This window comes from Mobula birostris, chromosome X (assembly GCF_030028105.1).
Source record: "Mobula birostris isolate sMobBir1 chromosome X, sMobBir1.hap1, whole genome shotgun sequence".
In the NCBI taxonomy this organism is placed as follows: Eukaryota; Metazoa; Chordata; class Chondrichthyes; order Myliobatiformes; family Myliobatidae; genus Mobula; species Mobula birostris.
The window spans coordinates 63,456,833-63,479,699 of NC_092402.1; the positions used below are offsets into that span (position 1 = coordinate 63,456,833).

General features: G+C 42.3%; 1 protein-coding gene across 2 annotated transcripts in view; it reads right to left on the reverse strand.

Annotated features, from left to right (window-relative positions):
• Nucleotides 1–22,867, reverse strand: part of asic1b (acid-sensing (proton-gated) ion channel 1b) — a 928,708-nt gene that overhangs the window by 228,383 nt on the left and 677,458 nt on the right. The window lies entirely within an intron of this gene.

The following is a 22,867-nucleotide window of genomic DNA, read 5'->3' on the forward strand; positions in this document are numbered from 1 at the left end:
CCTCTCTGATTCATGAGAAAAGGAGACATCTCAAATGGGGAAAGAGATCATGAGGATTATCGAGCTAGAGGACATTTCAGAGATAGAAGGCAAAACCACAGAGGGATTTGAAAATAAAGAAAAAAGTTTTAATAATTGAGGGTTTGCTCAGTTGGAAGGCATTGTAGGTGAGACAGCAAAAGGCTGATGGATGCATGGGACTTGGTGAGAGTTAGGATATACAGAGTGGAGTATTTCCTCAATGGGAGAGAAACACGTTCCTGTTGTGTGTCCATTTGAAACATTTAATCAGGAACTAAATCATTAAACTCATTAACTATTAGATTAACAACACAAGGAACTAACACCAATGTCCTTAAATGGAAAATCCTACAAAAAGTAGTGGATACAGCCCAGTCCATCACAGGTAAGACTTCCCCAGCATTGAGTTCATCTACATGAAACACTGTCGCAGGAAAGCAGGATCCATCTTCAGGGCCTCCTCTCTCCCCCCCACCCGCCACATGCTCTCTTCTCACTGCTGCCATCAGGAAGGAGGAACAGGAGCCTCAGGACTCGCACCACCAGGTTCAGGAACAGTTATTACCCCTCAACCATACAGGCTCTTGAACCAGAGGGGATAACTTCACTTGCCCCATCACTGAAATGTTCCCACAACCTATGGACTCACTTTCAAGGACTCTTCATCTCATGTTCTTGATATTTTATTGATTATTATTATTATTTCTTTCTTTTTGTATTTGTAGTTTGTTGAATGCACTGATTCTGTTCTGGTTATTATTCTATAGATTTATTGAATATGTCCACAAGAAAATGAAGCTCAGGGTTGTATATGGTGACATATATGTACTTTGATAATAAGTTTACGTTGAACTCTTGAATCCTGATTAGATAAAAAAGATTAGTATTAACTGCAAGGACTTTATTTTCACGTTTATTTGTCATTTTTTATTTGAAGGAGATGGGCAGGAATGGACATGAGGGGAGTAAGTTGGAGACAGCTAATTCTGGAAGAACAAGGTGCAGACAACAATGTCTCAGAAAGTCATGACTAATGAGCAAAATGGCAGTGATCTGATTCATGCTTGCTGAACACTGAGCTGGCACTGACAGGCTGCAGAGGAGTTCCACCAATGGTAGAAAAAAAACTGGCAAAATTCACAGGGTCCCTTCTGAGAAAAAAAAAGCCTCTGGCAGCATAATGATGGGGAAATATATTGTTCACATAGGGGTAATTAGCCCTCAGTTTTTACAAAGCAGGAGTTAATGCCCAGAAATTCAACCGCATAGTGCTGTTTTTCCACGTTGTTTTGCATGTGAAAATTGATCCTATTTTTTCAGGAAGAAAACAAAATAACAACTATTTGCATCACCTAGAAAATTCCACTGGACACCTTCAGTCATTAGTTATAGTTACACCCTTGTCATAATTTCTGCATTGGGGCATACAAGATGATAGCATTCCGTCTGGAACATTCTTTCTGAACAAACAGAAAATCTAGGATCAGGCTATCCCGGGACTCCCATAGTTGGGCTGAATGTGGCCTGACTTCCGCAACCCTAACTAGGAGCACTCTGCCACCCACATAATCAACAATATCTTGGCATCCAATGATCTCTTTCCCACTCATTCAACCTCATCTAAGGCATCTCTCAACTCCCTATTCCTCCCTTACATCAAAGTATGTTGTTGATTCCAATCTGGCCACAGAGTCAGAGCTCCAAACCTCTATTTTCCACCCTGAATGTTCCCAAAAGCACAATGGTCTTCTGCTCTCCTTTCTTTCCCCAACCCCCAAAGCACCAACTGCCAGTCTCTAGCTCTTGAACCGGACTGTACCCCACTTAACAGCCAAACTTTCAAGCCTGAGTTTGTGGAAGGGAGACTGGTGAAAGATTTTCCTACAAAAGAGTGCAAGACTCAGTTGCTGGAGCCCTGTTGCTGCACAATTCTAACAGGCACACTGTAATCTCTAGGTTAAGCAACTCTAATCTAGCCATAGAATCACAGCTCCACCTGTTCAACAACTTCAGTCTGGCTGCCTTCGCAAGAATGCAATGTTTGCATTTCTGTAGCCACTGTCACAATATTTTTTAATGCTCATTCAGGAGATGTAAACTTCACAGGCCGAGCCAGCACTGAGTGCATATCCCTGGATGCCCCTGAGAAGGTGATGGTGAGCTGCCTTCTTGAACTGCTGCAGTCCCTAAGGTGTGGTTAGGCCCACAATGCTATTAAGGGGAGAGTTCCAGGATTTTGACCCAGTGACAATGATGAAGGAACGGTGAAATATTTCCAAGTCAGGATGGTGTGTGGCTTGGAGGGCAACATCTAGGTGGTGCCCTTGTTTTTGTTGCCCTTGTCCTTCTAGCTGGTAGGTGTGGAAGGTGCATTTCAGTAGTCTTAGTGAGTTGTTGCAGTGCGTCCTGTAGCTGGTACAAACATCTGCTACTGGTGCTGGGGTGAGTGAATGGCTGTGAATGGGGTGCCTATCAAATTGGCTGCTATGTCCTGTGTGATTTTGAGCTTCTTAAGTGTTGTTGAAGCTGCTCTCATCCAGGCAAGTGCCCCATCACACTCCGGACTTGAGTCTTGTTGATGATGGACAGGCTTTGTAGAGTTAGGAAGTGAGTCATACACCACAGAATTCCATACTTTGCTGCTAATGAAGTGGATTCTGAAGGAAAATGCTAATTTGTGCCTAGCAAGCTCCTACAAACAACAAGATAATGACAAGAAAATCTATCTTAGTGATTTTGGTTAAGGGAACTAATGGGTAGAACTGATTCCTTACCCGATTTGCAGTGTTCTGTTCAATTAAACCGTAGAGATTGTCAATGAAAAACTTACAAACCAATGAATTTTAGATGTCTACTGAATTTGAATGTTGTCCTGTACCATTAAATGCAAGTAGTTTTGTACATTGGGTCCAGCTTTGTCACGATACATGCATGAATCACTCTGGTTCAACTCTCAACAGCAACCCCTTTTGCACAACTAACATACTAACCACTAATCCTCTCACCCTAACTGCTGAGATTTAAGCTCAGTTCTGTGACATTATCCAAGAAGCAGCTGAGACATGGACATCAGCAAGGTAGATCTGTGGTCTGACCTAGTTTAGTTCATCTCAAGCTACACACATCAAAGTTGCTGGTGAACGCAGCAGGCCAGGCAGCATCTCTAGGAAGAGGTACAGTCGACGTTTCAGGCCGAGACCCTTCGTCAGGACTAACTGAAGGAAGAGTGAGTAAGGGATTTGAAAGTTGGAGGGTGAGGGGAGATCCAAAATGATAAGAGAAGACAGGAGGGGGAGGGATGGAGCCAAGAGCTGGACAGGTGATTGGCAAAAGGGATACAAGAGGATCATGGGACAGGAGGCCCAGGGAGAAGGAAAAGGGGGAGGGGGTAAAAACCCAGAGGATGGGCAAGGGGTATAGTCAGAGGGACAGAGGGAGAAAAAGGAGAGTGAGAGAAAGAATGTGTGTATATAAATAATGGATGGGGTACGAGGGGGAGGTGGGGCATTAGCGGAAGTTAGAGAAGTCAATGTTCATGCCATCAGGTTGGAGGCTACCCAGATGGAATACGAGGTGTTGTTCCTCCAACCTGAGTGTGGCTTCATCTTTACAGTAGAGGAGGCCGTGGATAGACATATCAGAATGGGAATGGGATGTGGAATTAAAATGTGTGGCCACTGGGAGATCCTGCTTTCTCTGACAGACAGAGCATAGGTGTTCAGCAAAGCGGTCTCCCAGTCTGCTTCGGGTCTGGCCAATATATAGAAGGCCACATCGGGAGCACCGGATGCAGCATATCATCCCAGCCGACTCACAGGTGAAGTGTCGCCTCACCTGGAAGGGCTTTATTTATCTACACACGTTCTTTCTCTCTCTCTCTCTCTCCTTTTTCTCCCTCTGTCCCTCTGACTATACCCCTTGCCCATCCTCTGGGTTTTCCCCCCCTCCCCGCTAGGCCTCCTGTCCCATGATTCTCTCATATCCCTTTTGCCAATCACCTGCCCAGCTCTTGGCTCCATCCCTCCCCCTCCTGTCTTCTCCTATCATTTTGGATCTCCCCCTCCCCCTCCCACTTTCAAATCTCTTACTATCTCTTCTTTCAGTTAGCCCTGACAAAGGGTCTTGGCCCGAAACGTCGACTGCACCTCTTCCTAGAGATGCTCCCTGGCCTGCTGCATTCACCAGCAATTTTTATGTGTGTTGCTTGAATTTCCAGCATCTGCAGATTTCCTTGTGTTTAGTTCATCTCACCAGGGATCTGCATTTGTTTGAGTACAAGAGGATATAAAATTCATTCCTTGGTCCTTACTGCTTTCTGGCAAGCATCTCCACACATAATTCACTGGCTGAGGATGGGGTGGAACTTGCTTCTGATTTTAGTAGATAAAATACTGACAGAAGGTAATGAAGTCAATCTAAGAACAGTCAAAAATGTTAACTCCTTTACAGAGACAATGAAATCAGTGCATCAATTTTCATACAGCGAGGAAATTGCAAGATTGAAATTCCTTAATCTTAAACAGACCATTTGCTTTCTTCACACATCCACAGCCAAGTGTAGTCTCAAACTTTACAAAAGCACCTGTTTATGACTTAGTCAAACATGCTTAAGTTTCCGTCTGCAGACTGCACCCAAGAATGACACTTTGGCATTGCAAAGATCTCAGCGGAATTAATGTCAACATTTGGCAATTGCCAGTGGCAACAGCTATGCATATGCCTACTCCAGTAGAATCATGAATCCTTTAAGTTAAATGTTTCAGTAAAACTTAAAAAGGCTGCATCTAAAGTCAAAAGATGTCATGCATCTTCTCTCAAGGACAAATTGATAATGAAAACAATAGTTTTCCCAAAATGATACATTTTTTAAAATCCCATAACCACCAAATTATAATCTCTGTTCTTTCCTCACATGTTAAATCATATGTGGCACTCAAAACAATCAAAATTATAGTTAAATAGTCAAGAATGTTGCCAAATAACATTTTGGACTAGACTTCAGTCCTCAATTCCCTGATGGGGCATTTGAATCCTTTAGCTTCCATCTTAAAGGCAATAGGGTACCCCGTGATCCAGCACAGACACAGCAAAAGCACTGGTAAATAAGGAGGAACATTACAGGCAAGAATTCTACCTACTGAACTTCCATCCATCCACATGCCTTGGATTTTGACCCCTCTCATAAGTGAAGTAAGTGTTTTCTGTTTACTCTACCCTGTCCCCTCAATTTTAAACATCTCAATTAAGTCTCCCATCAGCATCTGTTCCAAAGAAAGAAGCATCCCCATGAATCTCCTCAGCACTCTCTCTAGTGCAGTCATGGCTTCCCTGTAATGTAGTAACCAGAAGTGCATGCAATATTCAAGGTGTGGCCTGACTAGCATTGCATACTGTGAAAGCATAACTTCCTTGCTCTTAAGTTCCATGTCTCAGCTAAAAAAGAAAAGCATCCCATATCCCCTTAACTACCCAAATGATCTGATCGGTAACCTTGAGAACCTATACACATACATTCCAAGGTCCCTTTCTTCCTCCACACTTCTTGGAGACGGGACTGAAAGATTTACAGCCGTTTGCAGTCAGAAGTGCTGAGCAGATGGCCCACCTCAGCTCCTTCCTGAGATTCCCACTGGCACAGAAACCAGTCTAACTTCCAGTAATTTTTCCCTCTTCCCCCTTCTCTCTTCCTCAATTCCCCAAGCTGGCCTTGTACCTCTTCTCATCTGCATATCGCTTCTCTGTGGTGCGCCTCATCCTTCCCTTTCTCCACTCCTCTCCCCCAACAGATCCCTTCTTCTCCAGCCCTTTACCTTTTCCACCTATCACCTCCCAGCTTCTTACTTCATCCCCTCCCCCATATACTTAGCTTCACCATCACCTTCTAGCTTGTTCTCCTTCCCCTCCCTCGTCGTCTTATTCTGGCATCTTCCCCTTTCCATTCTGGTCCCGATGAAGGGACCCGGCCTGAAACATCAACTGTTTATTCATTTCCGTTGATGCTGCCTGACCTGCTGAGTTCCTCCAGCATTTTGTGTGTATTGCTCTGGATTTCCAGCATCTGCAGAATCCCTTGTGCTTACTCTCCAATAACCCACTTGATGCCCAGTTTGTGTTTTGCCAGGGCAATCTGGTTCCAGGCCTCATCACAGCCTTAGTCCAGGTGAAATCAAGGAATCAATGTGCCCTGATTAAACAGAAAACAGTGGGCATCAAGCAGAAAACACTCCAGTGTCTGGAGCCATACTTTGTACAAAGCACAATAGCTGTGCTTGTTGGAGGTCTGTCACCCCAGTCCTAGGACATCACTGCAGGAGTTCCTCAAGGAAACAAAACAACCATTTTCATTGTTTCATCAGTGACATTCCTTCACTAATCATTGCACAATATTCAACTCCATTCACAGCTCCTCAGTAAATGAAGCAGACCATGTCTGCATGCAGCAAGACCAAGACAACCTTCAGGCTGATTAGCGGCAAATAACATTAATGTCACAAAAGTAGCAGAGGTGATGAACATCTACAAGGTAGAATCTGGCCACCTAACTTGGACATTCAATGGCTTTACCCTTGCTGTGTCCTCCACCATCAGTACTCCGGAGGTTCACCATTGTTCAGAAACTCAGCTGAATCAGCCACATAAATACTCTGGCTACAAAGGGCAGGTCAGAGGCTAGGTGATTCACCTCCTGACACCCCAAAACCTTTCTACCATCTACAAGGCAAAGAAACGATTGTGGATTTCAGAAAAGGTAAGACGAGGGAACACACACCAGTCCTCATCGAGGAATCAGGAGTGGAAAGAATGTCAACATCTGAGGATCTATCCTGAGCCTGTCATATGGATGCAGTTACAAAGAAGGCATGACTGTACTATATTTCAATAGGAGTTTGAGGAGATTTCCTATGTCACCAAAGACACTCGCAAATTTCCACATGGAGAGCACTCTAACTGACTGCATCACCGTCTGGTATGGGGGTGGGGACACTGCACAGGATCGAAATAAGCTGCAGAAAGTTGTAAACTCAGTCAGCTCCATCATGGGGACCAGTCTTCCCAGCATCCAGGACACCTTCAAAAGGCGATGCTTCCAAAAGACAACATCCATCATTAAGGACCCCCATCACCCAGAGCATGCCCTCTTCTCATTCCTACCATCAAGGAAGGAGGTACAGGAGCCTGAAGGCAACACTCAATGATTCAGGAACAGCTTCTTCCCCACTGCCAAATTTCTGAATGGACAATGAACCCATGTACACTACCTCACTACTTTTTTTCCTCTTTTGCACTCCTTATGTAATTTAACTTTTTAAATATATTTCTTACAGTAATTTGCAGTTTTTATTACAGGTGGTCCCCGTTTTCTGAACGTTCGCTTTACGACACCTCGCTATTACAAAAGACCTATATTAGTTACCTGTTTTCGCTAACAGAAGGTGTTTTCACTGTTACAAGAAAAGGCAGCGCACGCCCGAACAGCCAAGCTCCTCCCCTGGAACTGCATTCTAGCCAGCATTGCTTAAACACGTGCTTTTCTCGATTTATTTTGTGCATCCGTTAGCAAGGTGAGTTCTAAGGTATCGGAAAAGCCTAAAAGAGCTCGTAAGGGTGTTACACTTAGTATAAACCTAGACATAATTAAGCGTTTCGATCATGGTGAACAAAGTAAGGACATTGTCCGTGCGTTGAACTTGCCTGTGTCCACCATTCACACTATTTATACACAGAGAGAAAGAATTTTGAAAGCTGCCAATGTTACTGTTGGTTCTGCTCGTAGCAAAGTGGTCTCTCAGTCGGCATCCAATAATGGATAAAATGGAAAGTCTATTGCTTGAGTGGATTGATGGGTGTACAAAGCATGTTGTTCCATTAATTTTCCTTATACTTAAGGAGAAATCAGTCTTTTTAATAAGCTGAAACAGAAAGCACTGGACGATGGTGATGAAAGTGTTGCGAAAGTGGAATTTAAAGATAGTCATGGGTGGTTTGATTGGTTTCTGAGGCGAGGGCAGCTTCATAGTTTAATGTTTACTGGAGAGAGTGCTTCGGCACTGAAGCTGCCGAAAAGTTCCCAGCAGAACTGAAGAAGATAATTACAGAAGGTGGTTATTCGTATAAGTGTTTAACTGTGACGAAACTGCAATTTATTGGAGTCTTCCCGATTCCGGTAAGTGAAACTACACTGTACATACATTATTTCTACTTTATACAGGCTGTGTTTTTGTGTGTTATTTGGTATGATTTGGCAGCTTCATAGCTTAAAGGTTACTGGAGAGAGTGTTTCAGCCGAGAGTGCTGCCGCGAGATTTTCGCTGCACTAGACAGTGCCGCAGAAAAGTATTTCTACTTTATATAGGCTGTGTATTTATCATATCATTCTTGCTTTTACTATATGTTACTGTTATTTTAAGTTTTGTGTGTTATTTAGCATGATTTTGTGGGTTATTTTTTGGGTCTGGGTACGCTCAAAATTTTTTCCCATATTAATAAATGGTAATTACTTATTCACTTTACAACATTCTGGCTTACGAACCATTTCATAGGAACTCTCTACCTTCGGATAGCGGGGGAAACCTGTGTGTATTGCAATGTACTGCTACCACATAACAACAAACCTCACAACATATGCCAGTAATATCAAACCTGATTCTGAATTCAGGAGTATGATGGAACACTCTGCACTGCTCTGGATGAGTGCAGCTTCAACACTGAAGCTTGACATCATTCGGGACAAAGCAGCCCACCTGACTGATACCCCATCCACAACACTAAACGCTCCCTCCACCGCTAGCACACAGTGTGCACAATCTACAGAATGCACTGCAGTTACTCACCCAGGCTACTCAAAGAGCACCTCCCAAACCTGTAACTTCTACCACAAGGAACACACCATTCCTTCATCGTCACTGGGTCTAAATTCTAGAACTCCCTTCCCAACAGCACTGTGGGAGATCCTGCATCAGAAAGAAGGACTGCAGTCATTCAAGAGGGCTGCTCATTTCCCACCTTCTCAAGGGAAATTAAGGATAGATCTTGTCAGCAATACTCAAATCCTGAATATTGAATGACAAAAAAAGCATTCCCCTTTTAACTGCCCCTTCCAAAGAATATCCAGAAAATACACTCTTATACCAGTTTGAACAGTTTTTTTATATTACCTTCTATTTTCTACAATACAGAAGGCCATTCAGCTCCCCAGATCCATGCAAGCAGGAGAACTCCATGAGTTCTACTCTCCATTCCCCATTTCCCTGTACTCCTGCTACCTTGTTTTCTTCCACACAATCCCATCAACTCTTGGAGCAATACGGCATGGAAACAAGCCCTTCAGCCCAACTCTTCCATGCTAACCAAGTACTCTAAGATCGTTTCCATTATCACTTTTGCTAGTGAATTTACAGTGGTCAATTAATCCACCAACTGGCACATCTATGGGATGTGGGAGGGAACTGGAGCACCCAGGGGAAACCCACACGGCCACAAACTCCACACTGATAGTGCCACAGGTCAGGATTGAACCCAGGTCTCTGGAGCTATGAGGCATCAGCTCTATTAGCCATTTGCGCATACCTTTTGTGTGCAAAATATTTCAAATTGTTTGTGTTTTGAATATTTGTGTTTCAGATCTTTATTTGTTTTCAATTGTTTTCAAAAGTAGTTTAATTGTTTTTGGATGTCTAAAACAATGTGTGTGTTAGCAGGGCAGTTCTAATGAAAGGTCACTGAACAAAAACATTAACTCAATTTCACTCTACATAATTGTTGCCCGACCTGCTGAGGAGTTCCTATATTTTTTGTATTTCAGCAGCATTCAGTCTTTGAAAGCTCCAAGTTAGTTCAGTATGTGGGGTATTCAGTATTTGACCCTACTGAAGACCATAAACATGGGAACAGAATTGGGCTTTTCAGCCCATTGTGTCTGCTCTGTCATTCAATCATAGCTGATTTATTTTCCCTCTCAACCCCAGTTTCCTGCTTTCTCCCCTTAACTTTTGATGCCACTACTAATCAAGAAATTATCAACATTCACTTTAAATATATCCAGTGACTTGGCCTCCACAGTCATCTGTGGCAATGAATTCCACAGATTCACCACTCTCTAGCTAATGAAATTCCTCTTTGAGAATGAGGAACAGTATGGAATGAAGTTTCTGCCAATAATTTCAGAAAAAGGACTTGCTTCTCACCATTGTATACTGGAGTTCAAAGCTCTCCCATATGCTTAATACTTACCTCCAAAAATGTCTGGACACTGTACATTGCTAAAGGCCTTTCTGTGCGGGAGATTGGACTGGTTATTTGCCCTCTCATTGGTGAACATTCAGTCAAATCCTGAGCACATTGCAATTTCAAGTCTTTAGGACTATACAATCAGGAAGCTTAGAAAAATAGAGGACTATGCAGTAGGGTAATTCTAGGCAGCTTACAGAGTAGGTTACATGGTTGGTACAACATTATGGGCCAAAGGGCCTGTAATGTGCTGTAGATTTCTATGACTCTAGGAAGGTCCATAACATGGAAGCAATGAATTTTGTCTCGGACCAAAACGTTGACTGTTCATTTCCATGGATGCTGCCCGACCTGCTGAGTTCCTCCAGCATGTTGTGCATGTTACTTCTGGAAAATCGGACTGCCCTGCCCAGCAAGGAGAGGGGAGCCATCTCAATGCAGGTTTGACTGAACTAACCACACAGCATTGTTGCCACCTTCTGGCCAACTGAAGTAGTATTCCAGGGAAAGGTGCTTTCCATCTTCCTAGAACTGGTTGTCAAGTACAGATACCTGTGTTGCAGGAAATTTGCATTGCCAGAAAATGGTCCATTTTCAATAATACAAAGCTAGCTTCATCATCTGTGCATATATCAAGAAACAAGTTTAAAAAATTGTGTCATCTATTTACTATTTTCCACATAAATTCTGAGAGAGTGACTTTCATTCTGTATCTAATTTTTTGGCAGTGTTTTGTGAATTCTGTAAGTGCAAATCTAAGGTGGGGGGGGGGGTGTGGAGTGGTTTGGGAGGTCACCAATACTTTAATTATCCATGAAGCAAACAAGCATACCATGGGAGGACATTCAGTCCATTGTTCATACAAACTCTTTGAAAAACCTATCCTTAAGTCCCCTCTTTAAAATGTTTTCTAAGTTATCATAAGTCAAGGATCAATTTTATTCGCTATATATTTACATGTATTAAGAATTTGCTGTGGTGTGTTGGTGCAACATCCAATAACTATAAAGAATTATACAAAAAAAACTTAAAGTTGAAGTATGGATATGGAATAAAATGTGCATAAATATCAGTATGAATTTACAATGCGAACAGCATTATAAAAATTGGATTAAAGTGTCTACAGTGCAGTGACTAAGGCAAGAGATAGAGTGGGTTGGGGGAACCAATTGGAATGGTTGATCAGATTATCTGCCTATTGTAGTCACTCATGGGCCTTCAAGGAAATTCCAGAAATTCATCCAGGTCTTTATGCTCAGGAACAATTAACAGGCACAGTTTGAGAGTTTGTGGTATTTTTAAAAAATCAATGAAATGTCATTTTCAGTGAATTCAAACAAGTCCAATCAGCACAAGTGGGTTGAGGTTGATTTTTCCATCAATTGTGTCATCAGATTCCCATTTTTAAATAAATCTATGAGCAACATTTACAGTCATATTAAAGCTGGTGTACAGTTGATTTTGAGGAAATAAAAGTGACTTGGAAACCCATGAGGAAGGAAACCCTTTACAACATGCACACGGTTTTGGATGCAAGTTGTGTCTGGGTCATTGCCTGCAACTGATGCAGAAACTATTCACTCCTTCAGGGCACAGCAGTGGTATTTTACCAGCTAGGAATTCCAAAATCTCACCTGTTGATCCAGTGGCACGAATTTGAATCCCAATACCTTGGATTGGGAATATTCATTAATCAAATAACCCACAATTAAAAAGCATTTTAGTATTGGTGATGTGAAACTACCAAATTGTTGTTAAAAACCTATCTGGTTTGTTGATGTCTAGGGAAAGATTCTGCCATGGTTACCTGGTTTGGAGAAGACAACCTAATATGGGTTGACTCTTAATGTCCTTCTGAAATGGCTTAGCAAGCCACTCAGCTGAACGGTGTTTAAAGAAAGGTAAAAACTGACGGCTTTATTATTTTGTCTTGGCACATACTTTCAAAACTTCATCAAACTGACGCCTTTAGTGCAGTGCTGACCAGTTCATGGAGAGGCAAGAGGTTATTTCACCAACTCTTGACAGCAGATTCAGAAGTTTATCAGAACAGTATCGTCCCAGTGGGTGTTTCAGTACAGGGAATCAACTCTTTGCTTTCACATGGCAGAAACAGGCAGCTTCAGCCTATTTGTAGATTCATTATTTTGATCAACTCTAGATTGATCATAAAAGGCAGCAGACAAAAAAGAAGCAATTCTGGCCATTTTTAAAGTACTTTCACTATTTAATGTTGTCCAAAAGCACTTTGCAGCCAATTAAGTATTTTTGATGTGAGGGGCATATTATCCACTGGCAAGTTTGTGCATAGTAAGCTCTCAGGACCAAATGATGACAACCAGATAATCATCTTTAAGTTGAGTGAGAAACATTGTCCACTCCTCTGAACTTCAAACACTACTGCAGCATATTTCGCATCCACCTGAGAGGAGAGGCACAGGATGCACTTTTAATATCCCATCTCAAAGTCAGACCTTAAATTGCAGTAATGTGGGATTCCCACAGTACAGCTCAGACAGGCAGCCTGCAAGTTTGTGCTCAAGTCTTCCAGAGTAGGGTTTCCCAACCTGGGGTCCACAGACTCTTTGCTTAATGATATTAGTCCATGGTGTAAAAAATGTTTGGAACCCCTATTCTGGAGTGATTCTTGAGTGCTCAACCATCTGACGCACAAGTACAAGTGTGACCTACAACTATATATCAGACTGAAGCTAAATTCAAGAACATATAGGTCAAATGATTAAAGACAACCCCAATTCGTGGTGCCAATACTCAGCATTGACCAAGGACAGCACGGAAGCGTAGCGGTTAGTGCAATCACTTAGGCAGTGATCAGTGATTGGGGTTCGATCCCTACCTCTGTCTGTAAGGAGATTGTATGTTCTCCCCACCACTGTGTGGGTTTCCGCCAGCATTTCAAAGATGTACGGTTAGGGTTAGTGAGTTGCACGCATGCTGTGTTGGTGCCAGAAGCGTGGCAACACTTGTGGGCAGCCCAGCACAATCCTCGCTGATTTGATTTGATCTGATCCAAAAATGAAGTGTTCCACTGTTTACTCAATGTACATGTGACAAATAAAGCTATTCTCTTTTTTAATTTCAAGGGTAATGTTTTCAATCTATCACACTATTCAGCCTTTGCATGCAGCAGGTTAGAAAGCATCCATGGAGAGAGAAGCAAAGTTAATATTTCAGTTTCGTTTGGTGGTTTCATTGCTTGACTTTGGAGTTCTGATCCACAGTATTACTCGATGTGTCAAAAATGCTACATTGATACAAATGCGACTGTATCATTATCTGATAAATACTAATTTATAACTGAAGCTGCCATCGCCACTGGGTTTGTAATAACAATCCACTAGGTGGCAGGAACAATTGCCAGGAAGTCCCAGCATCTGACAACAGTGACACCCACTGGCTGGAAAGAGGAGGCACAGCCTTAATTCAGTGTTCCATCTAACGGGAGATTGAACACCAAAAACAGCAAGGCTTTGTTCTGCTGCTGGTTTCAAACATATTTAGGCTATTTTATGAGAAAATATCTTCATTTCATCTCAAGCCTCATCATTTTTTCCCTATATATAAAACTGATAACATCTACTTTGTAAAGATATCCTCAAGACAATTGTCATTTTGCAGTGCATTAACAGTGGCAGTACCGAGAGCTTGTCATAGCACAGGAAATATAAACACCTTTGGGTCACCAGAGTCCCAGATGGTGGAGGTGGAGTTGGCAAAATAAAAAGCAATTGGAATCCATATGCCTCATTTAGTGTTGCAAAAGATTTCAAGATGTTTCAGGAGCTGATACAGAGCCTCAGGACCTATAGAGAAGGCAGGACTGGAACTATGAAATGTTGGGATTGCCAAGCAGAGTATCTTGGGGAAGAACAAAATGCTTTAGGGTCTACTTTCAGAGGCAGGAAGAGTGTGAAAAGAAGGAAGAGAATTTTAAAATTCTAGACTGTGGTAGAAAATGTACTGTGTTGAGGGCTTTTCTTTGATGGGTGAGTTTCAATGGCTTCATTTGCTCGGAGAAATTTTCCACAATACAGTTTCCTCATTTTCATCCTGAGGATTTTGGCCTCTCTTTGGAAAGTTTACATGGCTTGTTAGAGGGGAGGGCTAAAGGAGGAGGATTTTAATTCACAGACGGTAGGGCCGACAGACCAGTTTGTTATTTGCTGATTATCCATCTTCTTGGTTTGTACGTACTGTAGCTTGGAAAAGGTGAAACAGTTCTGATGGAATAAAACTGGCCAGCAGGGTCCGGGTTAAAAGGGGTTATGATCTGGGAGGAGAAGGGCAAGAAAGTCTTAAGAAGCCAATGAGGCAAGCCAAGTTTTCTCTGAGGATGAGCATCAAATCTTGGTGAGGGATCTCAGAGGAGGAATGCAGAAAATGGTATATTTGAAAGAAAAATAGGATAGAATTCTGGGCATGTTAAATCATACTAGTCAGTTTCTCTCTCCATAGATGCTGACTGACTTGCTGAGTGTTTCGTGCCTTTTCTGCTTTCATTTAGAATTAAACCCACTGAGATTCAAAAGGCTGAATCGTGTCATAGATTGAAACACATTGACAATGCTTTTGATAAAAGGCAGTGTCAAGGAACAATACCATTATCGGTATATCATGCAAGGGTCCACTCTTCTAGTAGGAGGCCAGACAGAGCGCTGTCAAACTCTTCCACAAAAATTGCCACAGCCAAACCCTATCTCAGTCCTTGCTTCTCTCCACATACACATTGTAAAGGAGCGTAGTGGACAATAATCTGGATCGCAAAAAAATTTGCTCCACTTAGACATGTTTGGCCCTCCAGCTCCCAAACCCGGAGGTGCAGGGATGTTGCCAGACCCTATGTGCTGTGAGCAGATGCTTCACAGACCTTTTAGCTTGGAAACCCCAATGAGTTTCCAGAGAGTTTTGAATCTCTTTTAGACTTGAGGTGGAGATGAGTATATGCTGTAGCTACTCATTGCTCCAGGGAAAGAATCTCCAATATCCTCATCAACCTGCCAGATGCAGGAACGGGGATCCTTCTCATCCTACATTGTTTCAGCTCGGAGTCCATTTGAGAACAGAACTCAAGAAAATAGAAATGGCCAATAATCAGAATCAGGTTTATTATCACCGGCATGTGACATGAAATTTGTTAACTTAGCAGCAGCAGTTCATTGCAATACATAATCTAGCAGAGAGAAAAAAATAAATAAAATAAAAATAATAAGAAGAATAAATAAGCAAGTAAATCAATTATGTATATTGCACAGATTTTTAAAAACATGCAATAACAGAAATACTGTATATTTTAAAAAAGTGAGGTAGTGTCCAAAGCTTCAATGTCCATTCAGGAATCAGATGGCAGAGGGGAAGAAACTGTTCCTGACTCACTGAGTGTGTGCCTTCAGGCTTCTGTATCTCCTACCCGATGGTAACAGTGAGAAAAGGGCATGCCTTGGGTGCTAAAGGTCTTTAATAATGGACGCTGCCTTTCTGAGACACTGCTCCTTAGAGATGTCCTGGGTACTTTGCAGACTAGTGCCCAAGATGGAGCTGACTAGATTTACAACCTTCTGCAGCTTATTTCGGTCCTGTGCAGTAGCCCCTCCATACCAGACAGTGATGCAGCCTGTCAAAATGCTCTCCACGGTACAACTATAGAAGTTTTTGAGTGTATTTGTTGACATGCCAATTCTCTTCAAACTCCTAATAAAATATAGCCACTGTCTTGCCTTCTTTATAACTACATCGATATGTTGGGACCAGGTTAGATCCCCAAAGATCTTGACACCCAGGAACTTCAAGCTGCTCACTCTCTCCACTTCTGATCCCTCTATGAGGGATTGGTATGTGTTCCTTCGTCTTACCCTTCCTGAAGTCCACAATCAGCTCTTTCATCTTACTGACATTGAGTGCCAGGTTGTTGCTGCGGCACCATTCCACTAGTTGGCATATCTCACTCCTGTACGCTCTCTCATCACCACCTGAGATTCTACCAACAATGGTTGTATCGTCAGCAAATTTGTAGATGGTGTTTGAGCTGTCAGTCAGTTCAAGTTCAGGTTTAATTGTCATTCAACCATACATGAATACCCATGAATACAGCCAAATGAAACAGCATTACTCCAAGGCCATGGTGCAAAACACAGCACAAAGTACATATAGCACACACAAGATACAGGTTTCCGCCGCTATCCGAAGGTAGGGCATTCCTGTGAAACGGGTCATAAGCCGGAATGTCATAAAGTGAAGAAGCAATTACCATTTATTAATATGGGAAAAATTTTTGAGCATACCCAGACCCAAAAAATAACCTACAAAATCATGCCAAATAACACACAAAACCTAAAATAACAGTAACATATAGTAAAAGCAGGAATGATATGATAAATACACAGCCTATATAAAGTAGAAATACTTTTCTGCAGCACTGTCTGGCGCAGCAAAAATCTCACAGCAGTACTCTCGGCAGAAACACAGCGCAACCACTCTCGGCAGAAACACTCTCTCCAGTAACCTTTAAGCTATGAAGCTGCCAAATCATACCAAATAACACACAAAAATACACAGCCTATATAAAGTAGAAATAATGCATGTACAGTGTAGTTTCACTTACCAGAATCGGGAAGACTCCAATAAATTGCAGTTTCGTCACAGTTAAACACTTATACGAATAACCACGTTCTGTAATTATCTTCTTCAGTTCTGCTGGGAACTTTTCGGCAGCTTCAGCATCAGCCGAAGCACTCTCTCCGGTAAACGTTAAACTATGAAGCTGCCCTCGCCTCAGAAACCAATCAAACCACCCATGACTACCTTTAAATTCCACTTTCGCAACACTTTCATCACCATCGTCCAGTGCTTTCTGTTTCAGCTTATTAAAAAGACTGATTTCTCCTTAAGTATAAGGAAACTTAATGGAACAACATGCTTTGTACACCCATCAATCCACTCAAGCAATAGACTTTCCATTTTATCCATTATTGGATGCCGACTAAGAGAGACCACTTTGCTATGAGCAGAACCAACAGTAACATCGGCAGCTTTCAAAATTCTCTCTCTCTGTGTATAAATAGTGCGAATGGTGGACACAGGCAAGTTCAACGCGCGGACAATGTCCTTACTTTGTTCACCACGATCGAAACGCTTAATTATGTCTAGTTTTACACTAAGTGTAACATCCTTATGAGTTCTTTTAGGCTTTTCCGATACCTTAGAACTCATCTTGCTAACGGATGCACAAAATAAATCTAGATAAAGCACGTGTTTAAGCAATGCTGGCTAGAATGCAGTTCCAGGGGAGGAGCTTGGCTGTTCGGGCGCACGCTGCCTTTTCTCGTAACAGTGAAAACACCTTCTGTTAGCGAAAACAGGTAACTAATATAGGTCTTTTGTAATAGCGAGGTGTCGTAAAGTGAACGTTCAGAAAACAGGGACCAGCTGTATCAGCAAAATTTAGTCACACAAAAAAAATGTAGTGCAAGACCCCAAGTCCATGTATGTTGCAGCAGTCTGTAGTCAAACACAACACAATGTCTTCTGCCAAACGAACTGGGGGCAGCACTGACTCCAGCTTGAAGGCTGTGCCACACCATCCTCCCTATGACCAAGAACGCGCAGCTTCCTGCCGCACCCACCCCTGGTCTGCAAATAAATCAGTGAATCTTAACTTGCAGCATCGCAAGAAAAGCAACTAAGACGATCACTCGCTGTCGGACTGCACACCAACTCCTCCAATGCCTTGCTGAAGCAGGCAGCCGCATAATCTGTATCAATTAAGTACCTCCTGCAGCTAATAAGGTGACCACTGAGTGTATGTTTGTAATCTTCTGCTTCTGTAGCCCATCCACTTCAAGGTTGAAAATAATCAACTCAGAGATGCTCTTCCGCACAACAGGCAACTGCAGGAAACATAAATTTGTGGTGGTAGGGGATTTTAATTTTCCATATATTGATTGGGACTCCCATACTGTTAGGGGTCTAGATGGTTTAGAGTTTGTAAAATGTGTTCAGAAAAGTTTTCTAAATCAATATATAGAGGGACCAACTAGAGGGGATGCAATATTGGATCTCCTGTTAGGAAACGAGTTAGGACAAGTGACAGAAGTGTGTGCAGGGGAGCACTTTGGTTCCAGTGATCATAACACCATTAGTTTCAACTTGATCATGGACAAGGATAGATCTGGTCCTAGGGTTGAGGTTCTTAACTGGAAGAAGGCCAAATTTGAAGAAATGAGAAAGGATCTAAAAAGCGTGGATTGGGACAGGTTGTTCTCTGGCATGGATGTGATCGGTAGGTGGGAAACCTTCAAAGCAGAAATTTTGAGAGTGCAGAATTTGTACGTTCCTGTCAGGATTAAAGGCAAGGTGAATAGGAATAAGGAACCTTGGTTCTCAAGGGATATTGCAACTCTGATAAAGACGAAGAGGGAGTTGTATGACATGTATAGGAAGCAGGGAGTAAATAAGGTGCTTGAGGAGTATAAGAAGTGCAAGAAAATACTTAAGAAAGAAATCAGGAGGGCTAAAAGAAGACATGAGGTTGTCTTGGCAGTCAAAGTGAAGGATAATCCAAAGAGCTTTTACAGATATATTAAGAGCAAAAGGATTGTAAGGGATAAAATTGGTCCTCTTGAAGATCAGAGTGGTCGGCTATGTGCGGAACCAAAGGAAATGGGGGAGATCTTAAATAGGTTTTTTGCGTCTGTATTTACTAAGGAAACTGGCATGAAGTCTATGGAATTAAGGGAAACAAGTAGTGAGATCATGGAAACTGTACAGATCGAAAAGGAGGAGGTCCTTGCTGTCTTGAGGAAAATTAAAGTGGATAAATCCCCCGGACCTGACAGGGTGTTCCCTCGGACCTTGAAGGAGACTAGTGTTGAAATTGCAGGGGCCCTGGCAGAAATATTTAAAATGTCGCTGTCTACAGGTGAGGTGCCAGAGGATTGGAGAGTGGCTCATGTTGTTTCATTATTTAAAAAAGGATCGAAAAGTAATCCAGGAAATTATAGGCCGGTAAGTTTAACGTCGGTAGTAGGTAAGTTATTGGAGGGAGTACTAAGAGACAGAATCTACAAGCATTTGGATAGACAGGGACTTATTGGGGAGAGTCAACATGGCTTTGTGCGTGGTAGGTCATGTTTGACCAATCTATTGGAGTTTTTCAAGGAGGTTACCAGGAAAGTGGATGAAGGGAAGGCAGTGGATATTGTCTACATGGACTTCAGTAAGGCCTTTGACAAGGTCCCACATGGGAGGTTAGTTAAGAAAATTCAGTCGCTAGGTATACATGGAGAGGTGGTAAATTGGATTAGACATTGGCTCAATGGAAGAAGCCAAAGAGTGGTAGTAGAGAATTGCTTCTCCGAGTGGAGGTCTGTGACTAGTGGTGTGCCACAGGGATCAGTGCTGGGTCCATTGTTATTTGTCATCTATATCAATGATCTGGATGATAATGTGGTAAATTGGATCAGCAAATTTGCTGATGATACAAAGATTGGAGGTGTAGTGGACAGTGAGGAAGATTTTCAGAGCCTGCAGAGAGGGACTTGGACCAGCTGGAAAAATGGGCTGAAAAATGGCAGATGGAGATTAATACAGACAAGTGTGAGGTATTGCACGTTGGAAGGACAAACCAAGGTAGAACATACAGGGTTAATGGTAAGGCACTGAGGAGTGCAGTGGAACAGAGGGATCTGGGAATACAGATACAAAATTCCCTAAAAGTGGCATCACAGGTAGATAGGGTCGTAAAGAGAGCTTTTGGTACATTGGCCTTTATTAATCAAAGTATTGAGTATAAGAGCTGGAATGTTATGGTGAGGTTGTGTAAGGCATTGGTGAGGCTGAATCTGGAGTATTGTGTTCAGTTTTGGTCACCAAATTACAGGAAGGATATAAATAAAGTTGAAAGAGTGCAGAGAAGGTTTACAAAGATGTTGCCAGGACTTGAGAAACTCAGTTACAGAGAAAGGTTGAATAGGTTAGGACTTTATTCCCTGGAGCGTAGAAGAATGAGGGGAGATTTGACAGAGGTATATAAATTTATGATGGGTATAGATAGAGTGAATGCAAGCAGGCATTTTCCACTGAGGCAAGGGGAGAAAAAAACCAGAGGACATGGGTTAAGGGTGAGGGGGGAAAAGTTTAAAGGGAACATTGGGGGGGGGGGGCTTCTTCACACAGAGAGTGGTGGGAGTATGGAATGAGTTGCCAGACGAGGTGGTAAATGCGGGTTCTTTTTTTAACATTTAAGAATAAATTGGACAGATACATGGATGGGAGGTGTATGGAGGGATATGGTCCGTGTGCAGGTCAGTGGGACTAGGCAGAAAACGGTTCGGCACAGCCAAGAAGGGCCAAAAGGCCTGTTTCTGTGCTGTAGTTTCTATGGTTCTAACAGTTGTAACTCGTGGTTATTTGAGTTGCTGACAAGAAAGTGACAGTTTGAAACAGTCTGGCTATTCTCCTCTGACCTCTCTCATTAACAAGGTGTTTTTGCCCACAGAACTGCCACTCACTGGATGGTTTTTGCACCATTCTCTGTAAACTCTAGAGACACTTGTGCTTGAAGATCAGCAGTTTCTGAGATACTCAAACCAACCCAACTGGCACCAATCATTCCACAGTCAAAGTCACTTAGATCACATTTCTTCCCCATTCTGTCATTTGGTCTGAACAAATGAACCTCTTGACCATGTCTGCATGCTTTTATGCATTGAGTTGCTGCCACATGATTGGCTGATTAAATATTTGAATTAACAAGCAGGTGTACAGGTGTACCTAATAAAGTGGCTACTGAGTATAGAACACCACCACCACGTTTCCCCGAAATGCTGGAATTCCTTCCCAAAATCTTTAATCCCCCTCTTCTTTAAGAGGCTTCACAACTCAAATATAGTACAGAGTTCTGGGAATTATGTTACAGGAGAGGCAGAATTCCACTGGAGAAGGTACAGAAGTAATTTATGAGGATATTGACAGGACAAGGAAATTATAACCAAGGGGAAAGATTGGATCGTCTGAGGTTGTTTTCCTTCAAATGAGTGTGGGGAAGAGTTAAAACTGTGAAAAATAGAGGAGGCTGCACAGAATGAATTTTCCTGAGTAGAGGGCTCTGAAAAAAAGGTGATTATTGGAATATCTGAAGGAGAGCTGGTGCATTTCACCCCCCCCCCACCCCACCCAGAGTATGGTAGGGATCTGGAACTCAAACCAGAAAGGGAGGAGGAGGTAGAAACTCTCATTACATGAAGATGAGGTTAAGCTGGCCAAGTGCTGGCACAGGCAAGGTAGGCTGAATAGCCTCCTTGTGTCATAAATTTTCTCCAATTGCTTAAACTTTCCTCTTTAGACAATGTTTGCTCCCCTCTGGACTAATACATCTTCCTATATGGTTCAGAGTCAAATCTGACAACATTGCCATGAAACAGGTTTGAGTATGTACTAACCCATTAAATCACTGCATTCTTTTTTTTAAAACAAAACCCCAGGAATATGCTGTGTCCTCCCTCAATGACACCAAAGTAAAATTTCCCTCATGTACAGTAAAATGCCAGTTGTCTGCAACTTTAACAGCAAGGGCAAGGACTTTGATGGTAAGGATCATTACAGATCAAGTCCTTCTTTCGTTATCTCCTCAAATCCCACCTGTCCAACTTTCAAAGCTCTCAGATATTGATCCTATTCCTTCAATATCACCTCCTGTATGTATGAAAAGGAAATTATGAATATCACAGGGAAGTCAACATTAATTGGCAAGTCTTAATTGATTAACTGGTGGTAAAGGTTCTTCTGCACTGCAGTGGTTTGGTACAGTTGAATGCCTTACAGGGCTATTTCAGAGGGAACCCAAAAATCACCAACCTTGTCCGAGAGTCTGGTTAAGGATGCCAGATTTCCTTTCCGCAAGATACGGTGAATCTCTGGACCCAACATACTGATGCAGTTACAAAGAAGGAGTGACAATGGGTAAATTTCATTAGGAGTCTGAGGAGATTTGTTATGTCACAAAGACGCTCGCAAATTTCTACAGCTGTACCATGGAGAGCATTCTGAATGGCTGCATCACCGTCTGGTATGGAAGGGCTACTGTACAGGATTGAAATAAGCTGTAGAGTGTTGTACACTTGGAAATAACTCCGCAAATGTGTAGCTCAGGTGGTTGTTGGTTGGGTTGAGTTGAGTTGTTTTCCAATCTTGGCAATCCATTTATAAACCTTTTGTCACCATACGAGGAGACAAGTGAAGAGTGCATTGATGATATCGCCTTGTATGGTGACAAAATGTTTGCAAATGGATTGCCAAAATCAGTGAACAACTCAACCCAAAAAGTTGTAAACAATCAGCTCCACCATGGGCACTAGCCTCCGTAGTATCAAGAACATCTTCAAGGAGTGATGCCTCAAAAAGGTGGCGTCCATCATTAATGTCCCCCATCACTCAGGTTATGCCTTATTCTCATTGCTAGCACCGGGAAGGAGGTACAGAAGACTGAAAGCACACACTCAAACATTCAGGAACAGCTTCTTCCCCTCTGCCATCCAATTTCTGAATGGATAGTGAACCCATGAACACTACATCACTACTTTTTCATTTCTATTTTTACGCTAAT